This window comes from Drosophila elegans, unplaced genomic scaffold, assembly GCF_018152505.1.
Source record: "Drosophila elegans isolate 14027-0461.03 unplaced genomic scaffold, ASM1815250v1 contig_476, whole genome shotgun sequence".
NCBI lineage: Eukaryota > Metazoa > Arthropoda > Insecta > Diptera > Drosophilidae > Drosophila > Drosophila elegans.
Window position 1 is genome coordinate 6,720,104 of NW_024545863.1, and position 17,087 is coordinate 6,737,190.

General features: G+C 41.7%; 1 protein-coding gene across 4 annotated transcripts in view; it reads right to left on the reverse strand.

The window, feature by feature from the left end:
- Positions 1–17,087, reverse strand: part of LOC108140647 (serine proteinase stubble) — a 33,009-nt gene that overhangs the window by 7,908 nt on the left and 8,014 nt on the right. Inside the window, exons 1-2 of one of the 4 annotated variants that reach the window (XM_041709270.1) lie at positions 11,420–11,571; positions 7,284–7,615 (exon numbers count right to left, since the gene is read on the reverse strand). The gene's annotated coding sequence lies outside the window, so the exon portion shown is untranslated. Of the gene's footprint in view, positions 1–7,283; positions 8,002–11,419; positions 11,572–17,087 lie in introns of those variants that run through there. The other 3 variants (XM_017263572.2, XM_017263573.2, XM_041709271.1) reach the window with 3 other exon arrangements.

Sequence of the window (17,087 nt, forward strand, 5' to 3'; positions counted from 1 at the left end):
ATTTTAATTCCGCTATTTGTAAAAGTTTATCATGGTGTTATTGTCAAAAAAATGAACCATCATTTTTGATTAACCCAAGCTATAATCAAATTTTTAATGATGTTCATTAAACGTTTATTGGAAAATGCATATACCCCAAAATGTTACATTCGACACACTCAGACAAGATTAACTCATACAAGATGTTGCTCAAAGCTGGCTCCAAACAAATCCCGTTTATCGCCTCATCATCTTTATATTGATTATAACTACAAATCGTTTGAATGCAATTTGATACCAAATACTTTGTGCACATCATTGGCTTGGAAAACGCTTCATGTCCATGTTGATTGAAACCGAAATTGATATTGATGTTGATGTTGGAGTTGAGCTGGATGTGGATGTGGATGTGGGCTGTGTAGCGGATGATCATGTGCCTCGAGATTAATTTCAGCTTTAGCCCCGAACATATTCCCCACATCACGGTCGACTTCGTGCCGAGTTCTCGGCGGGCCTCTCGAATCGTATCGTCAATTGACCGACCGGCCTACCGACTCCGACTGCTCACTGGAGTCCAATGAGCCAGAAACGTAAGCGAAACGTTAGCGTTAACGCTCACTCCTAATAACTCTATTTCCAATTGCGGGCGGCCAGGGGCGGGGGCGGGGCTGGGGTAAAGATGTGCTTGCTCCGGCTGCACGCCGGCTATATAGCGATCCATTCGGCGCATGAACCGTTGGAAATCGATTTCGTTACGTTTTCATTTCCTCAACGAAAGCGGCAGCGGCAGCATTTAGTTGTTACTTCTTTGCCTTCTGTACTTTGGGCTTGGTTTTTTCGCAGAGAGCCGGTCGAAAAATACCCGAAACATAATTACCCCGTTTAAACGCCCCAAAACAGAAGCAGGCGAAAAGGTAGCAAGTCGGAGTAGCAACAGCAATCTCTCGTGCTAATGACTATCTTTAAGAGCCCAAAACGAGCCAAAGACGGGTAGCAGCAGCGGACTGACACAGTCAACAGTCAAATGGCCAGACATCGACTCAGGCCCAGACCCAGACAGACAGAGACTCAAATCCAGCCAGAGGCCAAATAATTTTACAGCAAAATGCCACAACTATTAGAAAAATGTTAACCGAACTTGGCTGCGTTTCGGCATGACCTGCCGGAGTTACGGCACTCACTGCCAACAATTCTCTAGGTTTCAATTAATTAGAGTTAAGAAATGGAAATAATACTTAAGATCCGACAAATATAATTTGTAATTAAAATTTCTTTGGGTTCAATCAGCATTGAAGCGCAAATGGGAGTTTTTTTTTGAAGATTTTAATAAATGGTTCTGCTCTGGTTTTCACTTTCATTAATTGTAAAATAAATTGATAAAAAAATGTTAGGTCCGAGTTTTATAACTTTAAGTATGTTACTTGAAGTTATGGAATCGTCTTATATATTTTTTTTGTATTATTGTGTGACTAAAACCCCACTCTTTCGCCCAGTGCAAGTACGTGCTGAGTAGCTGAGCTCAACTCAAAGTTGGGCCTGCAGCAGGAGGCAACTTAGTGGAAGAGAGTAATTGTAATAACAATTGCGCAATTTGCGTCAGTCACTTAACTTCCTCCGCTTCCCCGGCCCTTCCCCACCGCTGTTGGCGTGTGGTAAGGCGAGGAAAAGTCTCAGCCCGTTTAGTTAAGAGCACTAGCACTAGCACTCCTGGCCGGGGGCATCGGCATCTGGCTGCAGCATCTGGTATCAACTTTGGAGGCTGAGGAAACGCTTACCCGGTAGGCGTTTTGTCAATCGGCTGGCGATCGACAGGCGACGGCACAGATGACAGGCCGCCCAGGCTAATGAAAAAGATAAACAACTGGATCACACAAGCCACGAGCGACTTAAACAGCCTGACACGCAGCCAACTGATGCACGGTACGAAATTGCTCATTTCTCATAATTTAATTTATTGTTTTTGGTTTTAAGAACGCGAGTATGGCAAAAAAAAACCGTAACATATCAGAAAATATAAATTAATAAGCTAAAAATACTACATTTATTACATTTATATTCTAAAAGTCTTCTAAACAATGAAGTTATGGTTTTTAAACATTGTCTTAAGAAATTTGTTTTTTTTATTGTTGATTTTGATCAATAAGAAGTTTGTATTGAAGCAAAAACTCCAAAGACATTCAGAAATAATGACTCTGCTTTTCTCTCAGTGAAGATGAGAAGGGCATCTTTCTAGAGGGCAGGGGGCAACTCCAGCTGAAGCTGTGGCTGGCGGCATCTTTTGAGATAGTGACTGAGGGATGGTGAGCGAGAAAAAGTGAAGAAGGGGCTCGGAGCTTGTTATAATCACTGCGCGTAACGCAAACACATTTTTTGAGTGGCCGGGCCATGTGAAATCCATTCCATCCATACCTGGAGGCGGTCACTCGATGCTGACGGTACGACTACAACCTCGGACTGGGAATACCAGTAAGAGTAAGAGAATCTCAGGGAGTGCGACGTGTGAGTACTGAGAACAGTGAGGGGGAAAAGTCGTTGCACCTGAGCCGACCGCTTATCAATGTGAAAATCAAAAAAGCTAAGCGAACGAGTCTCGAACAGCGGAAGCAGCGCAGTAAATTGAAAGAAGTGTTTAAAATCTCGTTATAACTGGGGATAGCTGTAGGAAATATGGAGCTAAAATATAGCATGATAAATGACGGCCATTTGATATAGGGATTAATGGCCAGAAACCGTTTTACGTGCCAACGAAAAGTTCATCTAACTAGTTATAATTACTGAACAAAAATGCGTATGTTTACAGTACATAAATTGAGCCGTAAAACAGTAAGATTTGCAATAAACTCAACCCTTAAATTTAATGAACAAAAAATGCTGATTTTATGTGTGTGTGTGCTGAGCCAGGCAATATTTATGGATCTATAAACTTGTTAATTTTTTTTTACAAAAAATTTTTGATTTTACTTTGTACGTTGAAAGCAAAAATTTAATCCCTGAACACTTTCTAAGTCTCGTTTTTTTCACGATTTGCTTTAAATTATTTCGTTAACAAGTAGTAAATATCACAGGATGCTGTTTATTCCCCAACTTTCTTTTTGTTTATACCTCGTCAGCAAACTTTGTGGAGCGAGTGTGCTGGCCTGGCGCCTGTTGGCTGATTGAAAACATATGCTCGCTGAGAGCGTTAATTAATTGGGTTGCAGCCAGATCGGGGCATTACGCATACGCCATGTGGAACGCATCCTACGGCGTGGCATTAGCCGGGCATCAATTTCGGCTGTGGTCGCTCGGTCGGCCGGTCGGGCCAAAATAAAAGCAACACGTTCCCAACCTGTTAAGTGTCCGAGACTGGGCCACAAACATAAATCACCGTCAGAGCGGGCTCGGCTCGGCTTGCCTTCCCCTGGTTTATTAACCTCACGCGGCTAATGGCTAATGGCTAATGGCTAGTGGCCAGTGGCCAGTGGCCAGTGGCTCGATTGCCATTGGTCAAGTGCTATGCAACCTGTGGCTGCCTCTCTGCTGCACTTGCACCTCCAACTGACCACAGAGGGCCCCCAGCTGTTATTGCTGTTTTCTTGTTTTGTTTGTTTGTTTTCCCTCCTTTCTTCTTCATCGCTCTTGTGAGATTTCCCACTGCCAAAGAAAAACCAACAAAAAGGGGGGAGCTGGCCCATTGTCCAAATATTTACTTTGTCTTGGCACAGACTCAAGCCGCATGACGCTGCAGCTTTTAAGGTCGGGTTCTAAAGTGACTTCTCGTAATTTATTTTCCACTCCACGGCATAATTAATTCGGATTTTCATTTCCAGTTTGCTTTTCTCCCAGCACCTATTCTAAATAGCTTCATTTTCGATTTCATAACGGTGGCTGAAGGGAGTTGAATGGATTGGTAAATTGAAAGGCCCCATTTCGGCCACGATCATGCTCTGGCCCAGTCCCTTGAGGAAGTTACGGCAACGGCAACACGTGCGTAACCGTAACGCTCCGAATTGGCCATAAATTAGGGCCCCAATCGAGGCGAAAAAGTAACAGCAAGCGTAACATTTTCAGCCAGCCAAAAATATTTAAGCCAAAGTCGTGCCAGCGCAAACACCTCTTAGCTTCATAGCTTCAATTGGTGTGTGACAATTTGACAGATTGAAAGTGAAAAGAGCTCAAAGTAAATGTCCCTAAGTGCTGGTAAAGGGATGGCTGTCATTAATTTGCATGAAGTGCACGTTGCCATCACTTGGAGCACGCCCCGAGCGGAGTCCCATGGATGTGGATCCAGTGGGTCAATCAGCATTCACTTGTCCCATTCGCAGGCAACTCGAGTGGCAGTGGCAGTGGCAGCAAATAGGGCCTCCGGGCAGATGAGCTGCAGAAAGTTAGAAAAGAAAAGTGGCGAAAATAGAATGGCACAGACATCAAATGATCCGATCCGATGGATCCATTCACACCTCCAAACCCAGACTCATTTCAACTAGATCTCTGGCCCGGCAAAGAGTGTCAAGAGTGTTAATTGCTGTGTCCGCAATTAATGCAGAAATAATTACACATCTGCCGCTGGATGTTTGCCATTCATAATCACAGGCCGTTCATTCATTAATTCATTTACTCCCATCTTTTGCCACTCATTCGGAGGCATGGTTGGCCAATGATTAATTCAGCGATTGCATTGGTCGTCTAGACTTTAATTGCGGCTTATAGCTGTAAACTGTATCCATGTTGATGTTATAAAATCAGCTTAATGAATATTAATCGGAGGCCAGAGTTATGTTCGATTCGAAGCCACTACGATGTGTGTTTTGGTGTGACCCAAAACTGGCAAACTTTTGTTCTCATTTATTGATTGACGGCGAACGACATTTATGGAGTAACAATGACGCCACTTAGATAATTCTCAAAAGGGGGCATTTCTCTTGACCCTGATTATATGTTTCATTGGCATTGTTTTGGTGAGAATTTCTTGGCTAACTCTTGAATAATACATTTTTTGGGCTCAAGGGCAGAAACAAACCACAACAAATGCCTCCTATATGTTAAGTTCTGAGTTTTGGTAAAGTTTTTGTTCGACATGACATGCAGAAGTTGTAGAAAAGCCATGATATGTAATATGGCAACTACTACATTTTTTTCCCAAAACTTATTCTGAACAAGAAAGAAAGCAAACTTCGGCAAGCCGAAGTTCATATACCCTTGCAGCTATCGCAAGAATTAAATATTTTTGAAAACATTAAAATTATGATTTACTTGCGTATATGTTTAAAAACATTGAAGCTATGACGATTTGCAGCATAATTATTTGATTGTTCTTTTATATATTTTTATTATTTGTATGGGAGCTATATGATATAGTCGTCCGATTTTGATGAAATTTAAACCATAATTCTGAAATATTTAACCATTGCTATATGTCGAAGAACTAAAAAAAAAATTAAAAAACAGCAAAGTTATAATTTTTTTCAATTATTTTTCCGATTGTTCCTATGGGAGCTATATGCTATAGTCGTCCGATTTTGATGAAATTTTTACCATAATTCTGAAATATTTAACCATTGCTTTATGTCGAAGAACAAAACAAAAAATTAAAAAACAGCAAAGTTATAATTTTTTTTCAATTATTTTTCCGATTGTTCCTATGGGAGCTATATGCTATAGTCGTCCGATTTTGATGAAATTTAAATCATAATTCTGAAATATTTAACCATTGCTATATGTCGAAGAACTAAACAAAAAATTAAAAAACAGCAAAGTTATAATTTTTTTTCATTTATTTTTCCGATTGTTCCTATGGGAGCTATATGCTATAGTCGTCCGATCCGGCTCGTTCCGACTTATATACTACCTGCAATAGAAAGACAACTTTTGGGAAAGTTTCATGCAGATAGCTTTAAAACTGAGAGACTAGTTTGCATATAAACGGACGGACAGACGGACAGACGGACAGACGGACATGGCTAGATCGACTCGCCTAGTGATGCTGATCAAGAATATATATACTTTATAGGGTCGGAGATGTCTCCTTCACTGCGTTGCAAACTTCTGACTGAAATTATAATACCCTCTGCAAGGGTATAAAAATGTAAATGTAAACAAAAAACATAGTTCATAAACTAGCAATCGTTAAAACTAAAAATTTGGTTGTTTATTAAAGCAAGCGAAAGCACTTTTTTGTTGTCAAAGAGTTCATTGTAAGAGCAAACAATTAATTTGGCCAATTGCGCCCTAAGGCCACTGCACTTTTATTGTATAACTGCCCCCCAAGCCAAGGTCTTTCCCAATCTCCGTAATAACCAGAAATTAAACTATCGCTCTGATATTATTTCACCATTTCCCAAAAGCGACAGAAATTTTTGACGCATTTAAATAATTTTGCGCCTGAAGTTGTACAAATGGAATAATGGGTTAAGAAAATTATATAACTGCTGGAAGCAGCCAAAAGACGGTCACAGTTTGCTGACTGCTGAGCTGCTTGCCAACATTGGGCCGAAAGGCCCAGAGACACCGAACCGAAATTGGTTAAGACCAAGAGGACAAATTTGGTTTTCCGCGCAAGTGAATTGCGCTTTACGAGCGCGCACTTTGATTGCCGCACGATGGAATGGTATGGTATGGGATATTATGGGATGGTATGGCATTTGGGAATGAAAGATGGAACCGGAGGGGAAGAGACATCCACATTGCAACAATTATTCTGCTCGATGACTTTCGCTAATAAAACGACACACGCTGTGGCAGAAGATGGCCCGAGGTTGACACAACCCAGACAAGCTGGAGCTGTAGCTGTAGCTTTAGCTGGAGATGACTTCGACTGGGGCTTTATAACACTGCGAGCTGGATAATCGCATGCCATCTGGCAGACTATGATTTAGTGACAAGCCTCGATACGGCAACTATTGCGAAATTAGAATGGCTGGGCGAATTAAGCGAGGCCAACAGCACTATCAAATTGGTTGGGAAAATTACACTGGCCAAAGGTGCCAACCATTCGGTGCGATTATAAAACAAATGCTGGTGTTAATTTCGTGGTAAACGCATATATTAAGGGAGTTCTCTTGATTCTAGAAACTAAATTAGACATCAGACCTAACGGACGATTCCCTAATTAAGAGAGTTGGAAAAATAGAAAGGGAGCAAACGAGTGATTATTAATATATAAGCCTGAGATGAGAACAGTAAACAGAAGGGCTTTTAAAATATATATCAAAAAATGGTTTCGGGTTATATTGAAGTTAATGCTGTTTCTTATCTGCGAAGAGCATCGTTAATTTTGACGCTTGGTGAAAGCTTAGACAATAAAAAGAATAAATACTTCAACTTACTAGACTCCCTGTTCAGTTTCGGTTGTGCTATCTGGTTGCGATCGTAAAACTTGCGACTTCTTTAAAGTGTCTGTTTGTTGTTTAACTATTTATATAGAACGGCCAACTGTAGATGGATTATTAAATTTGATTTTCACTCATTGCCATTTTGGTCACTTGGCCGTTTTCCCATTTACGATTTATCTCTCCTTGCTTTTGCTTGAGATATTTGCACGCACACTTTGAAGACACCTCGTTAATTATTATTATTTTTCTTTATTTTAAATCGCTAACTTTCCATCGTTTTCATGGTCAATAAAACACATTTACTCCCCGGGTAATGGCAAATCAAACTGTAACAGAAATTTCTTTTCGTTTTCGGATTTTTTGTTTCTTCCTTTAACAATAATATTTTTAATTGATTTGCATTTCACTGCGAAGCCGTAAAAAGCTTTTGTAAATATATGTGAACGAGTTTTATTTTTATTTTTTTTTTCTTGTAGTTGCAACAACAATCACGGGCACCCTCTTAATTAATTGTTGCTGGAACCTTTTACTCTCGGGCTTTATTTGTTTTCTTTATTGCTGCGGCTCGAACTGAAAATATTTATTTCGCTTTGTGATTGAGCTAAGCTTTTATTGCACCGCGATTTTCCTTGGCCTTTATTGTTTTTCACTTTTGTTTGGGTTGATTTCTTTTTATTTTCTCACCGCCTCTCCGTCGTGGGCGTTTTGTGGGCTGCAAAACAAAACAGAAGTAGAGCTGTTAATGGAAATGGGCCAACGATCGAATTAGAAATCACATGCCTAGCATCAATTTTCGGCTTCGCTCTTGGCCAGCCGAAATTTATGCAAAAAGCCCTCGACAGCCATGTGATTAGGCCAACCACGCTCCGCTCTGCGGACCCTATTTGCATTCGATTCGCTGGTAGCCGAACGGAATTGCCAAAAATCGATGCATATCAGTTGGCGGGGAGTCCGATCCGCTCTACCGAACAGGTTGGAACTGCCCAGGCTGCCAGTCGGGCAGTTAGCCAGTTAGCCAGCTAGCCAGTTAGCCAAAGACCCAAATTGACGGCTATCTTGAGTTATGAGGCGTTATGAAAATGGAAATTGCATTTTACATTCGCGGACCACTCAAAAGTGACAGTTGAAAGCGACGACGATTTAACGAATTAATGTTTCGTGTTTATAATTTCGGATCTGTGATTCGAAAGTGACAACCAATGGGGTCCCCTCCCAATTGACGGTCTTTAAATTCAAAGATGCTTAACTGGGTGGGAGAAACATTATCGCGCCAGTAATTGGGCTAACAAATTGAGTTTTCTCTGTCCAAATAGAAGCAACATAAAAAGAGAACTTGATTTATTTTGGGAAAAGGTCTGAGGTACACAAAGAGCAATCAAAACTCTAACCCAAAATAAAATAAATGGTGTTGTAGGTTTAAGCTATGTTCAGGTGAGATAGCAGCCAGTAAGATAGTTTACACTTTTCAGCTTGAAATTTATTTTACTATTTAATAAAATTATATTTTCCATTTAAGCTGACTGCCATTTAAGTTTAATGCTTAAACGTTATTTAAAAACCACCAACTGAGCAACTGAGAACAGGATTTTTAATCTGAATTGTTTTATCTTTACCACTTTAATCAAAACAAATCGATGGCACTTAATTCTGATGAGCTGAACAATTATTTGTATGCTTATTTTATCTTTTTAATAATTACCTCTTAAATGAAAGAAGTATTAAAGATCATATAACGGTAAAAAAGCTTGGGTAAAATGTAAAAAATATTCATGTTATTAGTTTTTTCATAGTTACAATTTGCAGTTTACCACTTATTTCCCTTGTTTATCTTTTCTCTTTGGCAATTGCACTTGCGACCGCTGAGATTCCACAACTCCAAGACACCGCAAGAATCACTTTCAGCTGGCTCAGACCGCAGCTTCCTGCCCCTTCTCCCCCATTTTCCCCCCCTTTTTCCCTACCCCTGCCAGTGGCTCATTAAATGTGAATTTGCACTTCTTTGCCGCTTAATGGTATGCTTCCTTGTGGCACGACGGCGAGTGGAAGTTGTCAACGGCCAACAATTAACTGGTGCAGAACCCAGTCGCCTTGCTGCTGGACAGTTGGCTCTCTTTTGTTACCAACTTCAGCTCCAGCCCCTTTCCTTAATTGTGCCAAAGTGCTGCCAATTTTTATTGCCGACTTATCGCTTGATTTCCCATTTGCCCCTGCCCTCGCACTTCGCCACTGCCTCTGTTGTAATTCACTTAATGAATCCCGTTAGGCAGTTGCAGCCACAAGTTGATTTTTCGCAACGCATTCGCAGAACAAACATCAACCTACTGCTGCTGGGGACTTCATGGAGCGCTATCAAAACTAATTTATATGCAAATGCAGTTCAAGTAGCTGCAACAAAAGGCAAAGTCAAAGACGTCGGAGTGGAGTCCCTGGTGGAAAATTCACCGGCTTCGGTGGCGGAAAAGTCTTCAATAAACACTTCTGCTTCTTCTGCTTTCGCTGCACAGCTAAAAATGGAATCATTTTGGATTTAAATTAAGAAAATCCGGATACAAAAGGACTATAGAAATTAGTTGGGAAAGGAACTTGAATCTCTTTTTTGGTTAGAATTACTTTTCGTATCTAATCGAAAACTGGAAAATAATTATTTCGTATTTTTATAAATGCTTAAGAAGCGACAGAAAAAAAAAACTTAACAAGAAATTGCTTAAGCCAACCAAAACTGTTTTCAAATTCACTCTTACAATTTTAATGTGATATTTTGCTTTTGAGTTTTAAAAACTTTTAATTGGTTGTGCACTTTTTAAATTAAAAGTGTTGGAAATAATTTTTTTGTTTTTAGATACCTATACAAAACGTGATTGAAAAAACTTTAAAACGTATTTTCTTTTCTGATTCGATGTATTTTTTAAAGAACCATTTAGAATTGAATGCATTCACATTTTTCCGAGTGCCACTCGTACTTTCTGTGCGAAAATTCTGGCGAAGAAGCAAAGAACCAGCACACACGGCATGATTTACCGTAGAGAACAACAAAGAAATTAATTAACTGCACTTGTATTAGATCCCTGGCCGGCCCGCTGCGCGTGTGTTGGTGAGTGTCTGTGAGTGAGTGCATTAGCTTGGCAGTTAAATGCCCCACGAGCAAGTCGCCCAGCCCGCGAGTTGGCATTTGACAGTGTCGGGAGCAGGAAAAACTGGCTGCCGCGGCATTAACTCACTTTGCATTTGCAGCTGAAGCTGAAGCTGAAGCCAAAGTCGAAGCGTTTTTCGTTGTTCTCGCTTCGTGATTTTTTGTTTTTTTTTTGCCAGCCAACAAGTGCCAAGTTGAGCGGCGATTGCCGTTGCTGTTTGCATTTAGCATTTAGCAAAGGCTGCGACTAATTAGTGCTCATGTCGCCTGCCAAAAGTTATCGACTGGCACTGGCACTGGCACTGGCACAGGTACTAGCAACTGAGCCGAGGTCATTATCCTGGCTGGCTGTTATCCTGCTGTCAGCATTTGCTGAGGCTCTGATAAGGCTTTATTTCTTAATTAGCAGCCAGAGGTGCTCCAGTTTGTGGCCCCTCGGGGTGTTAATTTCAAAATCTTAACGCGTGCCGCAAGCAGAAGTTGCTGCTGCTGCTGCAATGCGTTGACAGCGAATGCAATTTGAACTTGATGGCCGGCAACGTGACACGCATATTAAGCAGACTCCGGAGCTCCGGTTTTGTAATATGCCAGTATGCATCGTTGTCGAGGCGGCGCTTTAAATACGCACAAAGCGGGCCCGCATGCGCAATTAGTCGTGATTGAGTCGCAAGTTTGTTTAACCATCGAGAAGAGGGAGCACAAGATGAAGAAACTACGGCAAAATTACTTCGAAACATGGGCACGAACGTGGAAAACTCTCACTTTTCGACGGCTCGGTCTTTTGGCTTTATGTCCTAACAGTTTTTTCCATTTTGTGTAATTTTCGATTAACAATTTCGACTAGGTTTTGCGTCTTTTTGATTGATTGAAATGTCTGTTCGGTTTCGGTTACTTCTTTTTTGTTTCTTGATTTTTATTTTATTTTATTTCTTTTCCTTTTTTTTTTTTTTGGTTTCTAGCCTCTGGGCTGAATGTTAAAGTGTGTAACAAAATTAAGCACCTTTTTGTAAATTTCGTCTGGTTGCTTGTTTCTTTTTTTTTTTGTAGAATCGAACTGCAAGTGTGCGAACCGAAAAGCGAACAGAAAACAGCAAACAGCGAAATCGAAACCGAATCCGAATCGGAAACCGATCTGAACCGCACTCGAGCGCTGTGAAAACCAAACTGCGACCGGCAAAGCAGCAGCCAGCGCATAAAACTGCGCCAGGTGCCAAGAGAAAAGCCCGCTCGAAGAGTTTCTGGCAAAAGAGAAACGGGCCATAGAAGCAAAGACGGGTCTTCGTCTTCGAGCTCCGAAGAGAGATTTATGACGGGCAAGTTTGTGCCTTAAGTCTTTCGTTTGAACAGCTGATTGCGAGCTCTTCGGCTGCGGCTGGCAAATTGATAAGTGCACAAATGTTTACGGCCGCGGCGACCTCGACCCCCCAGGCTGGCTGGTAAACAAATAGCCGTGCGCGCATACACACATTGCCCATCAATTTCGGCCCCAATGCTTTTGGCCACTTTCCCGCCCATTCCCAGACTTTGTCACTGCTGTCGCCCGCCTCCAAAAGCTCACCCCCACCTTCTTCGGGATCAGTGATTCATGGATCGGCGATTATTTAATCTGCGTATTAGCGCAAGCTCTTTTATTTTCGACCCGTGTGCGGTTTCTTTATTGACTCACCGACTCTTGAATGTGGGTCAGTGTTAAAGATCTGTCGCCCCGCATTCGCTGGGAATTTTTATGAGTTATCAGTATAACTGTTACGTAACGCTGAGTGCAGTCTATTGTTACCGTTTTACGGGGGACGCCAAGAGCGGCCGAGCCGATGATTCAGTTTGATTCACGCTTGGATGCTGAAATATTGGCAGCAAAAGGGGAATCGTTAAAGCAAATATATGTGTTAGTCGTGGTTTAGCTATCATGGGGGGATTTAATGCATTTTTCAAAGAAGAGATAAAAACTACAGCATATAGAATGGTATTTTAATTAGTAATGAATACTATTTCATTCTTGTGTACAGTTAGTAGTAAGCTTTAATCAATAAATAAAGTTTTTAAGTGATCAGTTCTCCTTCAAAAATAAAAAGATTAATACCCACCAATAAGTTACAAATCGCCACACCTTGAGGGTTCAGGTTCAGTTAATCAACAACATTGGTAATTAGTAATCCAAAGTCTCCCGATGTTTATAGTTTCACACAGATCACCGATCACTGCGGATTACTACGAACCAATACAATTTGCATGATGGTATCGACCAATTCCTATCAAATTTAGCTCAAATTGCCAACAGTCTCCACAGCTAACCGGCTTGAAAAATTAACACTCGAACATTGTAAATGGCCTAGCAATCGGTTTAGTGCAGTTCAACGAACGTTGCTGGGTTCTCGATCGGTGATCTTGGCGAAATGAAGAGAAACATTCATTCATGCCTGACTGCGCGCTGATAGATGGATCTTCCATTGGATTCCTGCACCGCAGAGCAGTTCAATGACAGAATACTCAACGCTGATCGTTGATCGTTGATCGTCGACGAACTGGGGATCGTGGATCCACTCCGATTGCTGGGATCTTACTACTGAATTACTCAGACATCGATTGAGCCAAGATCATTTAACACTGTCATCGCTAAGCGATCATAAATCAGCTGCGAATGAAGTTGTATATAGTAGGTAATCAAGGGTGATCAGAGAAAACAAGAGATTGGGTTTCGGGAAAGAAAGGAGCGAAAGTTGGAATAATTGAAGATATAAAAAGTTCTTTAAAATTCAGAACTCTTTCGCTTCATCATTTTATGGCACTCTCTAATGGTCTTTAAATCGTTCCTCTTAATGATAAAATATATATTTATATATATATATATATTATCTTAACTTATAAACTTATCTACTACTAATTTAGCTTATCCGGTTTAATGGGTCTGGTTTTACGCTCTTTCCTTCTACCCACATTTTTTCCATCTAATAATTCCAACTGTTATGGGTCTGCCAATTTAGCCCGAAACTTAAATATCTCAATTCTGCCATAAAAACTCCCCATGACATCTTTTTCTTTACCAATATTTAATTTGGCTCTAAGCGTTCGATGTAAGCCGAAAATCGAATTCCACCTTACTGACCCATTTAGCCAGCTCCTCAGTCCCGCGGCTGGCTAACAAAACGCAGCAAGTGGCACTCTTCGACTGGCGAAGAGGAAGTAGAGGCAAGAGGCAGGAGGCAGAAGGACGGGACACAGCCAGCTGGAGTTGGACTTACTGCTTGGAACTTGATTAATCGTTTACACGTGAATCAAATCTCGAATCGTTAATTTAAATGGGTAACACAATGGCCGGGGCTTGGAACAAAATGTTGCCAATATATTTGCCAATTATGCTGGCTCTCAGCGATACAGGCAACGTAAATTTCCATTACTTAACAAAAAATGTTGTTTAAAATAAAAGTCTAACAAAAAACTGGCAAAAGTAAAATAAAACTTTGCTCTGAATTACTTTACCTAATCCTTAAGGTTAAGCCAAAAGTATAAATTAAAAGGCAAACATTTATTTATTAAAATTCTGATAATTTGCAAAATATTTGTGCCCTTACTTAAAATTAGAGTAATTTTGAAAACCGAAAATATTAACTAACAAAAAATGTAAGAGCCCAGCCTTACCCTCAAATTAAAGTGTATGCCTTGGTTTTTAGCATCCTGTCAACGCTTCTCTGATTGACATTTGCATAATATGAACCCAGCGAAGATCTCGTGAGCCGTGTGTGAACTACGGGGCTTGGGTCTGGGCTGGGGCTGGGGCTAGGGCAAAGTGAAAGTCCGTGTCAAGATTAATGGGTCGCAATTTGTCATGCCAATGAGGCCTCACTCCACTCCACTCCACTCTACCTAACATAACTTAACTTAACTCCAGCCGGTCTTATGGCCGATAAAAGAGTGTGCTCTGGTTAAGACCGATCTTGGCGTGCACATCATGTCATTTTCATTCGGAATCGTTTTGTGCTGTCAACAATGCCACAAAAGCGCTACAAATGACATGTACGAACTCAATCGATTATCGAGTAGGAAGTGGAAAGCGAGGCGATCTTGTGCCTTGAGTCTTTCGTTTGGGTTCCGCAAATAGAGAAACGGATCGTCGGATGGGAGATGAAATGGCGCGATGGCGATGGCTAAAGTCGATGGAATGCGGTAATTAATTAAGCCAAAAGCAAGAACTGCCAACGGCTGCTGTCGAAGAATTTTTCTTTCATTTCCAGCTGGAAAAGCTGTGCGCCACGAAGCTTCGCTGCGAAAGGGCGACGAAGGGTGGGACATGGTGGGCGGTCGATTCCCGGGAATCCAAACATTGCATGCATGAAATGAGCGTAATTATTAAGTACAAGCCAGGCAGCTGGGCCTTGGCTCTGGGCCGGTCGTCTTGGCCATGTCTTTATTTAATAGTTGTGTAAGTATTTTTCACAGCAATATTGAATTTTCCGCACACACATGTGACATGGGTCAGTAACCTAGAAATGAAAATAACACCTTGCTGTGGCTATGGCTGTGGCCGTGGCCGTGGCTGCCAACTGCCATAAATGTGGACGGAATGGAGATGGACATGGGATGAAGCCGGGACTGGAGCTAGAGCTAGAGCTGTAGTTGGAACTATGGAGCTACATTGCCTCGCTGCAAACGAAACGAACCCACCTAGCCACCACCAACGACCCCCCTCCGGTGTGTGTGCGAGTTTGCTAACGTTTCAAGACCATATCTATATCTAAGCAAGTGTACGGCAACCCAGGAAAAACACACTGCCAGCGCAAAAGAGACGGCGAGAACCTGTATGGAGAGACAAGACCAAGACCAAGACAAGACCCAAGCCAGGCCAAGCCGAGCCACATCTCCAGAAAATTTGTTAAACCGCAGCAGAGAAAAGTTGAAAACATAAACCCAAAACCGCAAAATGTGGCAAATAAAAAAAAATACATACCCAGTGGAAAACCAGCAGCAACAACAGCAGAAACAATACAAAGAACAATAACAACAATAAAATGGCAGCGAACTCTTGAGGCAAATTAAATTAAAAGCACTCACAAATGTAACCCTAAACATCGTCTAATGGCCAAAAAGAATACAAAAGGCCCAAAATGTGTGGCAATGCGAGGGAATGAGCATCCAAATGGGAATGACAACAGGAAGCCAAACTGGGAGTGGAATAAAACGACGATCGGATGCTCTACTAACTTAGTGCTCTAAAATAAGTAAGCAATAATAAGAGACAAACATACTTCAAATATATATTGTATTTATTTTATTTTTTACAACAAATGCTATTTGTTTTTATAAGCTCACTAAAAATTCATAAGATCACTTAAAATTCTTACGCAAGTATTCCCTCCCTATGCAAACCTATGATTAATGTACAACAGTAAGGTCTATTAATTACATCCAAGCTGTTCTAGTTTTGATAACACCACCTCTCCACAGAGTTTCCATACCATGCGCTAAACCCCCAGATCGGAGGCCGAACTGCCAGAGTATAACCGCCGGGGCAGTGACTCTCTTGGTGAACTCTTGGTCGGAGGCAGACGGTCACGGCCAGTTAACAGTTGGCGTTATGATGATATAATAAACAATGACGGAGGAGGAGTGCTAGAGCAGATAGACGGGGCAGATTGAAGCCAGGTCATGTCAGGGAAGAGACGGAGTCAGCAGTCAGCAGTCAGCGCTTTGGCATGCGTTTCAATTTGGGTGTCAGACCGGGCAGAGACTCAAACAAATCACCCAACACCCCGGCGGACTGGTGTTGGACTGCCTTTGGAGTGGCGTTGGACTCAGATTAATTTCAGGTGACAAATTACACATGAATTTCTAACGGCAGTCCAATATTTATGGGAATCTTCCCACTGCCCCGCCACGTCATGCGTGCGCCCCAACCCAACAACAGCCAAAGCAGCCACATAGATGCAACCTGAAGTGGAGCGCTGGCCAAGAGTCGTCGCTGCCTGGTTCCTACTCCGGTTGACAGCTGAAATTGAGATTAATTGTGCTAAATTAAGTGAGTGAGAAATTACGAAATTATTGCAGCGTGTGTTGCAGTTGCAAGTCGCAATCAGTTGGCCCGAATCAGCTGGTTAAGGCCGGCCCCAGAGGGTCCTACAAATTGTCTTCGTCGCGTTCCGTGGTCTGGAACTGGAGCTGAAGCTGGAACTGGTGAAAATTACAGGTGTGTGTATTGGCCAGCGCGAAAGGTGTGAAGCCGGATGAGATCCCGATCCCGATCCCTACCCCGATCCCGAATCCCTCTCCCCAAGCTTAAGCTCCAGTTGAGGGAGAAGACCGATGCAATTGGGTGAACGCCCAGTTTTCGAACGTGGAATGGGGCAGCTGATGACTGATGATAGAGTTGATTGAAAGTTAACAGCCAGGGAAGGGATACCTGGGCAGGCATTATCTCTAAATGCGCCTAGCCAGCCCGCTGAATCTCCAACTTCTTTCTCTAATGGTCAGCATGGAATTTTACGGAGCCAAGAAGGCTAGTTGTAGAGTTAATCAGATAACCCCGTATCGTAAGTCCGTAATTTTACATATTTAATTTCTATTAGAGGTAATTAGAAATACTTAAGAGAATCTGCATGTAAGACTTCCGTCTTCATAGAAGTAACTATCAACGCACTTAGATTGATGATAGAGCTGATTGAAGGTTGTACACGCTG